Here is a 12106-nt window from a genome sequence, read left to right as displayed (position 1 = left end):
CGTTTAATATTTTTTTTTTTTTATTTTTTTTTTTTGTGGAGAGTTGCACTGCTACGGAACAGTAGGTGGCCCTGACTTCTTTCACATCACATCTGTCGATTCGTAGTGTTTCGTTATTTTCAAGGCATTCCTAGCACGTTTAAAACGCTTAAGGATGCACGTTTGAACAAAAGAAAGGTAGTATGAAAAGAGGGCTGGCAGGGATAGCGGCGTAAAAAGGAGAAAACGAAGGGGAGCCAACAGCACCCGGTGTTCCCAGGCGGTCACCCATCCAAGTACTAACCGGGCCCGATGTTGCTTAACTTCGGTGATCGGACGAGAACCGGTGTATTCAACATGGTATGGCCGTTGGCGCCCTTATACTGTAGCCGCACGACAGAAGACGCCTCTGCCTCTTCTCCCAACACACACAATCGCAGTTTTCGGTGACACATTTGACGCAGAGCACGTCCTTCCGCAACAGCTGGAGCCTCGAAGGCGGCGCGTTGTGCGCGTCCGGCGTCTCAGAGGCGTCTGCCGAACTGGCGGGCGCGCCGCGCCGCGCCGCCACTTGCGTGAGACAGCCGTTATCCGGCGGGGGGCTGTGCGGGGTGTAGCAGTGTCCTGCTGGAGAGCGCCCCCGGCAGCTTCCTCACCTGACACACGCCGCGCGGCGCGCTTCGCATCCACATATTTGCGTGATCCGTGCAGTGCATTCGCACCTGTCCTCTTCCGTCCCGACTTGTCCCGACTTTGCTCGACTGCCGCTCGCTGCCGCTCGGGTCGTGGCCCATATGACAGCACAAGCAAGAGAAACATCTGCGAGACGGCCGTGGGCCTAACGGGCGTGTCCGAGACGCCGTTACCGGGCCCGATGTTGCTTAACTTCGGTGATCGGACGAGAACCGGTGTATTCAACATGGTATGGCCGTTGGCGCCCTTATACTGTAGCCGCACGACAGAAGACGCCTCTGCCTCTTCTCCCAACACACACAATCGCAGTTTTCGGTGACACATTTGACGCAGAGCACGTCCTTCCGCAACAGCTGGAGCCTCGAAGGCGGCGCGTTGTGCGCGTCCGGCGTCTCAGAGGCGTCTGCCGAACTGGCGGGCGCGCCGCGCCGCGCCGCCACTTGCGTGAGACAGCCGTTATCCGGCGGGGGGCTGTGCGGGGTGTAGCAGTGTCCTGCTGGAGAGCGCCCCCGGCAGCTTCCTCACCTGACACACGCCGCGCGGCGCGCTTCGCATCCACATATTTGCGTGATCCGTGCAGTGCATTCGCACCTGTCCTCTTCCGTCCCGACTTGTCCCGACTTTGCTCGACTGCCGCTCGCTGCCGCTCGGGTCGTGGCCCATATGACAGCACAAGCAAGAGAAACATCTGCGAGACGGCCGTGGGCCTAACGGGCGTGTCCGAGACGCCGTTTGCGGCCAGTAGACCTGTGCAAAGGTGCGAAAACACGGACACAAGACACAGGAGGGTCGCCAAAGCATCCATCTCTTCTAGCGACGAAAGATACACTTTTGTTTACAAGTTTGCAGTCGTACACTGCTGCAAAACAATAAGCCCTGACGTATTTCAGAACATATCTGTCGGTTCATACTGTTTTGTCATCTTCAGGCACTTTTAAGAAATCTTCCTTGGCACATTCTTCTTCGAACAGAGGCAATTAATATCGAATCTTATGTTTATTACAGTCGTTTAATATTTTTTTTTTTTTATTTTTTTTTTTTGTGGAGAGTTGCACTGCTACGGAACAGTAGGTGGCCCTGACTTCTTTCACATCACATCTGTCGATTCGTAGTGTTTCGTTATTTTCAAGGCATTCCTAGCACGTTTAAAACGCTTAAGGATGCACGTTTGAACAAAAGAAAGGTAGTATGAAAAGAGGGCTGGCAGGGATAGCGGCGTAAAAAGGAGAAAACGAAGGGGAGCCAACAGCACCCGGTGTTCCCAGGCGGTCACCCATCCAAGTACTAACCGGGCCCGATGTTGCTTAACTTCGGTGATCGGACGAGAACCGGTGTATTCAACATGGTATGGCCGTTGGCGCCCTTATACTGTAGCCGCACGACAGAAGACGCCTCTGCCTCTTCTCCCAACACACACAATCGCAGTTTTCGGTGACACATTTGACGCAGAGCACGTCCTTCCGCAACAGCTGGAGCCTCGAAGGCGGCGCGTTGTGCGCGTCCGGCGTCTCAGAGGCGTCTGCCGAACTGGCGGGCGCGCCGCGCCGCGCCGCCACTTGCGTGAGACACGCGGCTGCTCGGTGCGCCGCCTGTCATTCGTTTCGCTTGGTGCGTGCGGCGTCCGACACTCGCGGGCGACGCATCTTGTTCCCGTTATCCGGCGGGGGGCTGTGCGGGGTGTAGCAGTGTCCTGCTGGAGGGCGCCCCCGGCATCTTCCTCACTCACCTGACACACGCCGCGCGGCTCGCGTCCAGGTATTTGCGTGATCTGTGCAGTGCATTCGCACCTCTCCCCTTCCGTCCCGACTTGTCCCGACTTTGCTCGACTGCCGCTCGCTGCCGCTCGGGTCGTGGCCCATATGACAGCACAAGCAAGAGAAACATCTGCGAGACGGCCGTGGGCCTAACGGGCGTGTCCGAGACGCCGTTTGCGGCCAGTAGACCTGTGCAAAGGTGCGAAAACACGGACACAAGACACAGGAGGGTCGCCAAAGCATCCATCTCTTCTAGCGACGAAAGATACACTTTTGTTTACAAGTTTGCAGTCGTACACTGCTGCAAAACAATAAGCCCTGACGTATTTCAGAACATATCTGTCGGTTCATACTGTTTTGTCATCTTCAGGCACTTTTAAGAAATCTTCCTTGGCACATTCTTCTTCGAACAGAGGCAATTAATATCGAATCTTATGTTTATTACAGTCGTTTAATATTTTTTTTTTTTTATTTTTTTTTTTTGTGGAGAGTTGCACTGCTACGGAACAGTAGGTGGCCCTGACTTCTTTCACATCACATCTGTCGATTCGTAGTGTTTCGTTATTTTCAAGGCATTCCTAGCACGTTTAAAACGCTTAAGGATGCACGTTTGAACAAAAGAAAGGTAGTATGAAAAGAGGGCTGGCAGGGATAGCGGCGTAAAAAGGAGAAAACGAAGGGGAGCCAACAGCACCCGGTGTTCCCAGGCGGTCACCCATCCAAGTACTAACCGGGCCCGATGTTGCTTAACTTCGGTGATCGGACGAGAACCGGTGTATTCAACATGGTATGGCCGTTGGCGCCCTTATACTGTAGCCGCACGACAGAAGACGCCTCTGCCTCTTCTCCCAACACACACAATCGCAGTTTTCGGTGACACATTTGACGCAGAGCACGTCCTTCCGCAACAGCTGGAGCCTCGAAGGCGGCGCGTTGTGCGCGTCCGGCGTCTCAGAGGCGTCTGCCGAACTGGCGGGCGCGCCGCGCCGCGCCGCCACTTGCGTGAGACAGCCGTTATCCGGCGGGGGGCTGTGCGGGGTGTAGCAGTGTCCTGCTGGAGAGCGCCCCCGGCAGCTTCCTCACCTGACACACGCCGCGCGGCGCGCTTCGCATCCACATATTTGCGTGATCCGTGCAGTGCATTCGCACCTGTCCTCTTCCGTCCCGACTTGTCCCGACTTTGCTCGACTGCCGCTCGCTGCCGCTCGGGTCGTGGCCCATATGACAGCACAAGCAAGAGAAACATCTGCGAGACGGCCGTGGGCCTAACGGGCGTGTCCGAGACGCCGTTACCGGGCCCGATGTTGCTTAACTTCGGTGATCGGACGAGAACCGGTGTATTCAACATGGTATGGCCGTTGGCGCCCTTATACTGTAGCCGCACGACAGAAGACGCCTCTGCCTCTTCTCCCAACACACACAATCGCAGTTTTCGGTGACACATTTGACGCAGAGCACGTCCTTCCGCAACAGCTGGAGCCTCGAAGGCGGCGCGTTGTGCGCGTCCGGCGTCTCAGAGGCGTCTGCCGAACTGGCGGGCGCGCCGCGCCGCGCCGCCACTTGCGTGAGACAGCCGTTATCCGGCGGGGGGCTGTGCGGGGTGTAGCAGTGTCCTGCTGGAGAGCGCCCCCGGCAGCTTCCTCACCTGACACACGCCGCGCGGCGCGCTTCGCATCCACATATTTGCGTGATCCGTGCAGTGCATTCGCACCTGTCCTCTTCCGTCCCGACTTGTCCCGACTTTGCTCGACTGCCGCTCGCTGCCGCTCGGGTCGTGGCCCATATGACAGCACAAGCAAGAGAAACATCTGCGAGACGGCCGTGGGCCTAACGGGCGTGTCCGAGACGCCGTTTGCGGCCAGTAGACCTGTGCAAAGGTGCGAAAACACGGACACAAGACACAGGAGGGTCGCCAAAGCATCCATCTCTTCTAGCGACGAAAGATACACTTTTGTTTACAAGTTTGCAGTCGTACACTGCTGCAAAACAATAAGCCCTGACGTATTTCAGAACATATCTGTCGGTTCATACTGTTTTGTCATCTTCAGGCACTTTTAAGAAATCTTCCTTGGCACATTCTTCTTCGAACAGAGGCAATTAATATCGAATCTTATGTTTATTACAGTCGTTTAATATTTTTTTTTTTTTATTTTTTTTTTTTGTGGAGAGTTGCACTGCTACGGAACAGTAGGTGGCCCTGACTTCTTTCACATCACATCTGTCGATTCGTAGTGTTTCGTTATTTTCAAGGCATTCCTAGCACGTTTAAAACGCTTAAGGATGCACGTTTGAACAAAAGAAAGGTAGTATGAAAAGAGGGCTGGCAGGGATAGCGGCGTAAAAAGGAGAAAACGAAGGGGAGCCAACAGCACCCGGTGTTCCCAGGCGGTCACCCATCCAAGTACTAACCGGGCCCGATGTTGCTTAACTTCGGTGATCGGACGAGAACCGGTGTATTCAACATGGTATGGCCGTTGGCGCCCTTATACTGTAGCCGCACGACAGAAGACGCCTCTGCCTCTTCTCCCAACACACACAATCGCAGTTTTCGGTGACACATTTGACGCAGAGCACGTCCTTCCGCAACAGCTGGAGCCTCGAAGGCGGCGCGTTGTGCGCGTCCGGCGTCTCAGAGGCGTCTGCCGAACTGGCGGGCGCGCCGCGCCGCGCCGCCACTTGCGTGAGACAGCCGTTATCCGGCGGGGGGCTGTGCGGGGTGTAGCAGTGTCCTGCTGGAGAGCGCCCCCGGCAGCTTCCTCACCTGACACACGCCGCGCGGCGCGCTTCGCATCCACATATTTGCGTGATCCGTGCAGTGCATTCGCACCTGTCCTCTTCCGTCCCGACTTGTCCCGACTTTGCTCGACTGCCGCTCGCTGCCGCTCGGGTCGTGGCCCATATGACAGCACAAGCAAGAGAAACATCTGCGAGACGGCCGTGGGCCTAACGGGCGTGTCCGAGACGCCGTTACCGGGCCCGATGTTGCTTAACTTCGGTGATCGGACGAGAACCGGTGTATTCAACATGGTATGGCCGTTGGCGCCCTTATACTGTAGCCGCACGACAGAAGACGCCTCTGCCTCTTCTCCCAACACACACAATCGCAGTTTCGGTGACACATTTGACGCAGAGCACGTCCTTCCGCAACAGCTGGAGCCTCGAAGGCGGCGCGTTGTGCGCGTCCGGCGTCTCAGAGGCGTCTGCCGAACTGGCGGGCGCGCCGCGCCGCGCCGCCACTTGCGTGAGACACGCGGCTGCTCGGTGCGCCGCCTGTCATTCGTTTCGCTTGGTGCGTGCGGCGTCCGACACTCGCGGGCGACGCATCTTGTTCCCGTTATCCGGCGGGGGGCTGTGCGGGGTGTAGCAGTGTCCTGCTGGAGGGCGCCCCCGGCATCTTCCTCACTCACCTGACACACGCCGCGCGGCTCGCGTCCAGGTATTTGCGTGATCTGTGCAGTGCATTCGCACCTCTCCCCTTCCGTCCCGACTTGTCCCGACTTTGCTCGACTGCCGCTCGCTGCCGCTCGGGTCGTGGCCCATATGACAGCACAAGCAAGAGAAACATCTGCGAGACGGCCGTGGGCCTAACGGGCGTGTCCGAGACGCCGTTTGCGGCCAGTAGACCTGTGCAAAGGTGCGAAAACACGGACACAAGACACAGGAGGGTCGCCAAAGCATCCATCTCTTCTAGCGACGAAAGATACACTTTTGTTTACAAGTTTGCAGTCGTACACTGCTGCAAAACAATAAGCCCTGACGTATTTCAGAACATATCTGTCGGTTCATACTGTTTTGTCATCTTCAGGCACTTTTAAGAAATCTTCCTTGGCACATTCTTCTTCGAACAGAGGCAATTAATATCGAATCTTATGTTTATTACAGTCGTTTAATATTTTTTTTTTTTTATTTTTTTTTTTGTGGAGAGTTGCACTGCTACGGAACAGTAGGTGGCCCTGACTTCTTTCACATCACATCTGTCGATTCGTAGTGTTTCGTTATTTTCAAGGCATTCCTAGCACGTTTAAAACGCTTAAGGATGCACGTTTGAACAAAAGAAAGGTAGTATGAAAAGAGGGCTGGCAGGGATAGCGGCGTAAAAAGGAGAAAACGAAGGGGAGCCAACAGCACCCGGTGTTCCAGGCGGTCACCCATCCAAGTACTAACCGGGCCCGAATGTTGCTTAACTTCGGTGATCGGACGAGAACCGGTGTATTCAACATGGTATGGCCGTTGGCGCCCTTATACTGTAGCCGCACGACAGAAGACGCCTCTGCCTCTTCTCCCAACACACACAATCGCAGTTTTCGTGACACATTTGACGCAGAGCACGTCCTTCCGCAACAGCTGGAGCCTCGAAGGCGGCGCGTTGTGCGCGTCCGGCGTCTCAGAGGCGTCTGCCGAACTGGCGGGCGCGCCGCGCCGCGCCGCCACTTGCGTGAGACAGCCGTTATCCGGCGGGGGGCTGTGCGGGGTGTAGCAGTGTCCTGCTGGGAGAGCGCCCCCGGCAGCTTCCTCACCTGACACACGCCGCGCGGCGCGCTTCGCATCCACATATTTGCGTGATCCGTGCAGTGCATTCGCACCTGTCCTCTTCCGTCCCGACTTGTCCCGACTTTGCTCGACTGCCGCTCGCTGCCGCTCGGGTCGTGGCCCATATGACAGCACAAGCAAGAGAAACATCTGCGAGACGGCCGTGGGCCTAACGGGCGTGTCCGAGACGCCGTTACCGGGCCCCGATGTTGCTTAACTTCGGTGATCGGACGAGAACCGGTGTATTCAACATGGTATGGCCGTTGGCGCCCTTATACTGTAGCCGCACGACAGAAGACGCCTCTGCCTCTTCTCCCCAACACACACAATCGCAGTTTTCGGTGACACATTTGACGCAGAGCACGTCCTTCCGCAACAGCTGGAGCCTCGAAGGCGGCGCGTTGTGCGCGTCCGGCGTCTCAGAGGCGTCTGCCGAACTGGCGGGCGCGCCGCGGCCGCGCCGCCACTTGCGTGAGACACGCGGCTGCTCGGTGCGCCGCCTGTCATTCGTTTCGCTTGGTGCGTGCGGCGTCCGACACTCGCGGGCGACGCATCTTGTTCCCGTTATCCGGCGGGGGGCTGTGCGGGGTGTAGCAGTGTCCTGCTGGAGGGCGCCCCCGGCATCTTCCCTCACTCACCTGACACACGCCGCGCGGCTCGCGTCCAGGTATTTGCGTGATCTGTGCAGTGCATTCGCACCTCTCCCCTTCCGTCCCGACTTGTCCCGACTTTGCTCGACTTGCCGCTCGCTGCCGCTCGGGTCGTGGCCCATATGACAGCACAAGCAAGAGAAACATCTGCGAGACGGCCGTGGGCCTAACGGGCGTGTCCGAGACGCCGTTACCGGGCCCGATGTTGCTTAACTTCGGTGATCGGACGAGAACCGGTGTATTCAACATGGTATGGCCGTTGGCGCCCTTATACTGTAGCCGCACGACAGAAGACGCCTCTGCCTCTTCTCCAACACACACAATCGCAGTTTTCGGTGACACATTTGACGCAGAGCACGTCCTTCCGCAACAGCTGAGCCTCGAAGGGCGGCGCGTTGTGCGCGTCCGGCGTCTCAGAGGCGTCTGCCGAACTGGCGGGCGCGCCGCGCCGCGCCGCCACTTGCGTGAGACACGCGGCTGCTCGGTGCGCCGCCTGTCATTCGTTTCGCTTTGGTGCGTGCGGGCGTCCGACACTCGCGGGCGACGCATCTTGTTCCCGTTATCCGCGGGGGGGCTGTGCGGGGTGTAGCAGTGTCCTGCTGGAGGGCGCCCCCGGCATCTTCCTCACTCACCTGACACACGCCGCGCGGCTCGCGTCCAGGTATTTTGCGTGATCTGTGCAGTGCATTCGCACCTCTCCCCTTCCGTCCCGACTTGTCCCGACTTTGCTCGACTGCCGCTCGCTGCCGCTCGGGTCGTGGCCCATATGACAGCACAAGCAAGAGAAACATCTGCGAGACGGCCGTGGGCCTAACGGGCGTGTCCGAGACGCCGTTTGCGGCCAGTAGACCTGTGCAAAGGTGCGAAAACACGGACACAAGACACAGGAGGGTCGCCAAAGCATCCATCTCTTCTAGCGACGAAAGATACACTTTTGTTTACAAGTTTGCAGTCGTACACTGCTGCAAAACAATAAGCCCTGACGTATTTCAGAACATATCTGTCGGTTCATACTGTTTTGTCATCTTCAGGCACTTTAAGAAATCTTCCTTGGCACATTCTTCTTCGAACAGAGGCAATTAATATCGAATCTTATGTTTATTACAGTCGTTTAATATTTTTTTTTTTTATTTTTTTTTTTGTGGAGAGTTGCACTGCTACGGAACAGTAGGTGGCCCTGACTTCTTTCACATCACATCTGTCGATTCGTAGTGTTTCGTTATTTTCAAGGCATTCCTAGCACGTTTAAAACGCTTAAGGATGCACGTTTGAACAAAAGAAAGGTAGTATGAAAAGAGGGCTGGCAGGGATAGCGGCGTAAAAAGGAGAAAACGAAGGGGAGCCAACAGCACCCGGTGTTCCCAGGCGGTCACCCATCCAAGTACTAACCGGGCCGATGTTGCTTAACTTCGGTGATCGGACGAGAACCGGTGTATTCAACATGGTAATGGCCGTTGGCGCCCTTATACTGTAGCCGCACGACAGAAGACGCCTCTGCCTCTTCTCCCAACACACACAATCGCAGTTTTCGGTGACACATTTGACGCAGAGCACGTCCTTCCGCAACAGCTGGAGCCTCGAAGGCGGCGCGTTGTGCGCGTCCGGCGTCTCAGAGGCGTCTGCCGAACTGGCGGGCGGCGCCGCGCCGCGCCGCCACTTGCGTGAGGACAGCCGTTATCCGGCGGGGGGGGCTGTGCGGGGTGTAGCAGTGTCCTGCTGGAGAGCGCCCCCGGCAGCTTCCTCACCTGACACACGCCGCGCGGCGCGCTTCGCATCCACATATTTGCGTGATCCGTGCAGTGCATTCGCACCTGTCCTCTTCCGTCCCGACTTGTCCCGACTTTGCTCGACTGCCGCTCGCTGCCGCTCGGGTCGTGGGCCCATATGACAGCACAAGCAAGAGAAACATCTGCGAGACGGCCGTGGGCCTAACGGGCGTGTCCGAGACGCCGTTACCGGGCCCGATGTTGCTTAACTTCGGTGATCGGACGAGAACCGGTGTATTCAACATGGTATGGCCGTTGGCGCCCTTATACTGTAGCCGCACGACAGAAGACGCCTCTGCCTCTTCTCCCAACACACACAATCGCAGTTTTCGGTGACACATTTGACGCAGAGCACGTCCTTCCGCAACAGCTGGAGCCTCGAAGGCGGCGCGTTGTGCGCGTCCGGCGTCTCAGAGGCGTCTGCCGAACTGGCGGGCGCGCCGCGCCGCGCCGCCACTTGCGTGAGACACGCGGCTGCTCGGTGCGCCGCCTGTCATTCGTTTCGCTTGGTGCGTGCGGCGTCCGACACTCGCGGGCGACGCATCTTGTTCCCGTTATCCGGCGGGGGGCTGTGCGGGGGTGTAGCAGTGTCCTGCTGGAGGGGCGCCCCCGGCATCTTCCTCACTCACCTGACACACGCCGCGCGGCTCGCGTCCAGGTATTTGCGTGATCTGTGCAGTGCATCGCACCTCTCCCCTTCCGTCCCGACTTGTCCCGACTTTGCTCGACTGCCGCTCGCTGCCGCTCGGGTCGTGGCCCATATGACAGCACAAGCAAGAGAAACATCTGCGAGACGGCCGTGGGCCTAACGGGCGTGTCCGAGACGCCGTTACGGGCCCGATGTTGCTTAACTTCGGTGATCGGACGAGAACCGGTGTATTCAACATGGTATGGCCGTTGGCGCCCTTATACTGTAGCCGCACGACAGAAGACGCCTCTGCCTCTTCTCCCAACACACACAATCGCAGTTTTCGGTGACACATTTGACGCAGAGCACGTCCTTCCGCAACAGCTGGAGCCTCGAAGGCGGCGCGTTGTGCGCGTCCGGCGTCTCAGAGGCGTCTGCCGAACTGGCGGGCGCGCCGCGCCGCGCCGCCACTTGCGTGAGACACGCGGCTGCTCGGTGCGCCGCCTGTCATTCGTTTCGCTTGGTGCGTGCGGCGTCCGACACTCGCGGGGCGACGCATCTTGTTCCCGTTATCCGGCGGGGGGCTGTGCGGGGTGTAGCAGTTGTCCTGCTGGAGGGCGCCCCCGGCATCTTCCTCACTCACCTGACACACGCGCGCGGCTCGCGTCCAGGTATTTGCGTGATCTGTGCAGTGCATTCGCACCTCTCCCCTTCCGTCCCGACTTGTCCCGACTTTGCTCGACTGCCGCTCGCTGCCGCTCGGGTCGTGGCCCATATGACAGCACAAGCAAGAGAAACATCTGCGAGACGGCCGTGGGCCTAACGGGCGTGTCCGAGACGCCGTTTGCGGCCAGTAGACCTGTGCAAAGGTGCGAAAACACGGACACAAGACACAGGAGGGTCGCCAAAGCATCCATCTCTTCTAGCGACGAAAGATACACTTTTGTTTACAAGTTTGCAGTCGTACACTGCTGCAAAACAATAAGCCCTGACGTATTTCAGAACATATCTGTCGGTTCATACTGTTTTGTCATCTTCAGGCACTTTTAAGAAATCTTCCTTGGCACATTCTTCTTCGAACAGAGGCAATTAATATCGAATCTTATGTTTATTACAGTCGTTTAATATTTTTTTTTTTTTATTTTTTTTTTTTGTGGAGAGTTGCACTGCTACGGAACAGTAGGTGGCCCTGACTTCTTTCACATCACATCTGTCGATTCGTAGTGTTTCGTTATTTTCAAGGCATTCCTAGCACGTTTAAAACGCGTAAGGATGCACGTTTGAACAAAAGAAAGGTAGTATGAAAAGAGGGCTGGCAGGGATAGCGGCGTAAAAAGGAGAAAACGAAGGGGAGCCAACAGCACCCGGTGTTCCCAGGCGGTCACCCATCCAAGTACTAACCGGGCCCGATGTTGCTTAACTTCGGTGATCGGACGAGAACCGGTGTATTCAACATGGTATGGCCGTTGGCGCCCTTATACTGTAGCCGCACGACAGAAGACGCCTCTGCCCTCTTCTCCCAACACACACAATCGCAGTTTTCGGTGACACATTTGACGCAGAGCACGTCCTTCCGCAACAGCTGGAGCCTCGAAGGCGGCGCGTGTGTGCGCGTCCGGCGTCTCAGAGGCGTCTGCCGAACTGGCGGGCGCGCCGCGCCGCGCCGCCACTTGCGTGAGACAGCCGTTATCCGGCGGGGGGCTGTGCGGGGTGTAGCAGTGTCCTGCTGGAGAGCGCCCCCGGCAGCTTCCTCACCTGACACACGCCGCGCGGCGCGCTTCGCATCCACATATTTGCGTGATCCGTGCAGTGCATTCGCACACTGTCCTCTTCCGTCCCGACTTGTCCCGACTTTGCTCGACTGCCGCTCGCTGCCGCTCGGGGTCGTGGCCCATATGACAGCACAAGCAAGAGAAACATCTGCGAGACGGCCGTGGGCCTAACGGGCGTGTCCGAGACGCCGTTACCGGGCCCGATGTTGCTTAACTTCGGTGATCGGACGAGAACCGTGTATTTCAACATGGTATGGCCGTTGGCGCCCTTATACTGTAGCCGCACGACAGAAGACGCCTCTGCCTCTTCTCCCAACACACACAATCGCAGTTT

General features: G+C 57.4%; 7 non-coding genes across 7 annotated transcripts; all 7 read right to left on the bottom strand.

Moving 5' to 3' along the window:
- Window positions 1–234: 234 nt before the first annotated feature.
- LOC126452601 (5S ribosomal RNA) lies at window positions 235–353 on the bottom strand. Its single transcript, XR_007584696.1, has one exon. It is a non-coding gene; the product is annotated as a 5S ribosomal RNA (ribosomal RNA).
- Window positions 354–1912: 1559 nt separating this feature from the next.
- On the bottom strand, window positions 1913–2031 carry LOC126452600 (5S ribosomal RNA). Its single transcript, XR_007584695.1, has one exon. It is a non-coding gene; the product is annotated as a 5S ribosomal RNA (ribosomal RNA).
- A 1077-nt stretch (window positions 2032–3108) lies between these two features.
- On the bottom strand, window positions 3109–3227 carry LOC126452598 (5S ribosomal RNA). The gene has a single exon (XR_007584694.1). It is a non-coding gene; the product is annotated as a 5S ribosomal RNA (ribosomal RNA).
- Window positions 3228–4786: 1559 nt separating this feature from the next.
- On the bottom strand, window positions 4787–4905 carry LOC126452585 (5S ribosomal RNA). The gene has a single exon (XR_007584693.1). It is a non-coding gene; the product is annotated as a 5S ribosomal RNA (ribosomal RNA).
- A 1637-nt stretch (window positions 4906–6542) lies between these two features.
- Window positions 6543–6661, bottom strand: LOC126452577 (5S ribosomal RNA). Its single transcript, XR_007584691.1, has one exon. It is a non-coding gene; the product is annotated as a 5S ribosomal RNA (ribosomal RNA).
- Window positions 6662–8946: 2285 nt separating this feature from the next.
- Window positions 8947–9065, bottom strand: LOC126452578 (5S ribosomal RNA). The gene has a single exon (XR_007584692.1). It is a non-coding gene; the product is annotated as a 5S ribosomal RNA (ribosomal RNA).
- A 2287-nt stretch (window positions 9066–11352) lies between these two features.
- On the bottom strand, window positions 11353–11471 carry LOC126452573 (5S ribosomal RNA). Its single transcript, XR_007584687.1, has one exon. It is a non-coding gene; the product is annotated as a 5S ribosomal RNA (ribosomal RNA).
- Between the last annotated feature and the right edge of the window lie 635 nt (window positions 11472–12106).

Source organism: Schistocerca serialis, unplaced genomic scaffold (genome assembly GCF_023864345.2).
Source record: "Schistocerca serialis cubense isolate TAMUIC-IGC-003099 unplaced genomic scaffold, iqSchSeri2.2 HiC_scaffold_900, whole genome shotgun sequence".
Classification (NCBI taxonomy): domain Eukaryota; kingdom Metazoa; phylum Arthropoda; class Insecta; order Orthoptera; family Acrididae; genus Schistocerca; species Schistocerca serialis.
The sequence above is the reverse complement of the archived record's forward strand: the minus strand, read 5'-3'. Positions and strand labels throughout refer to the sequence as shown.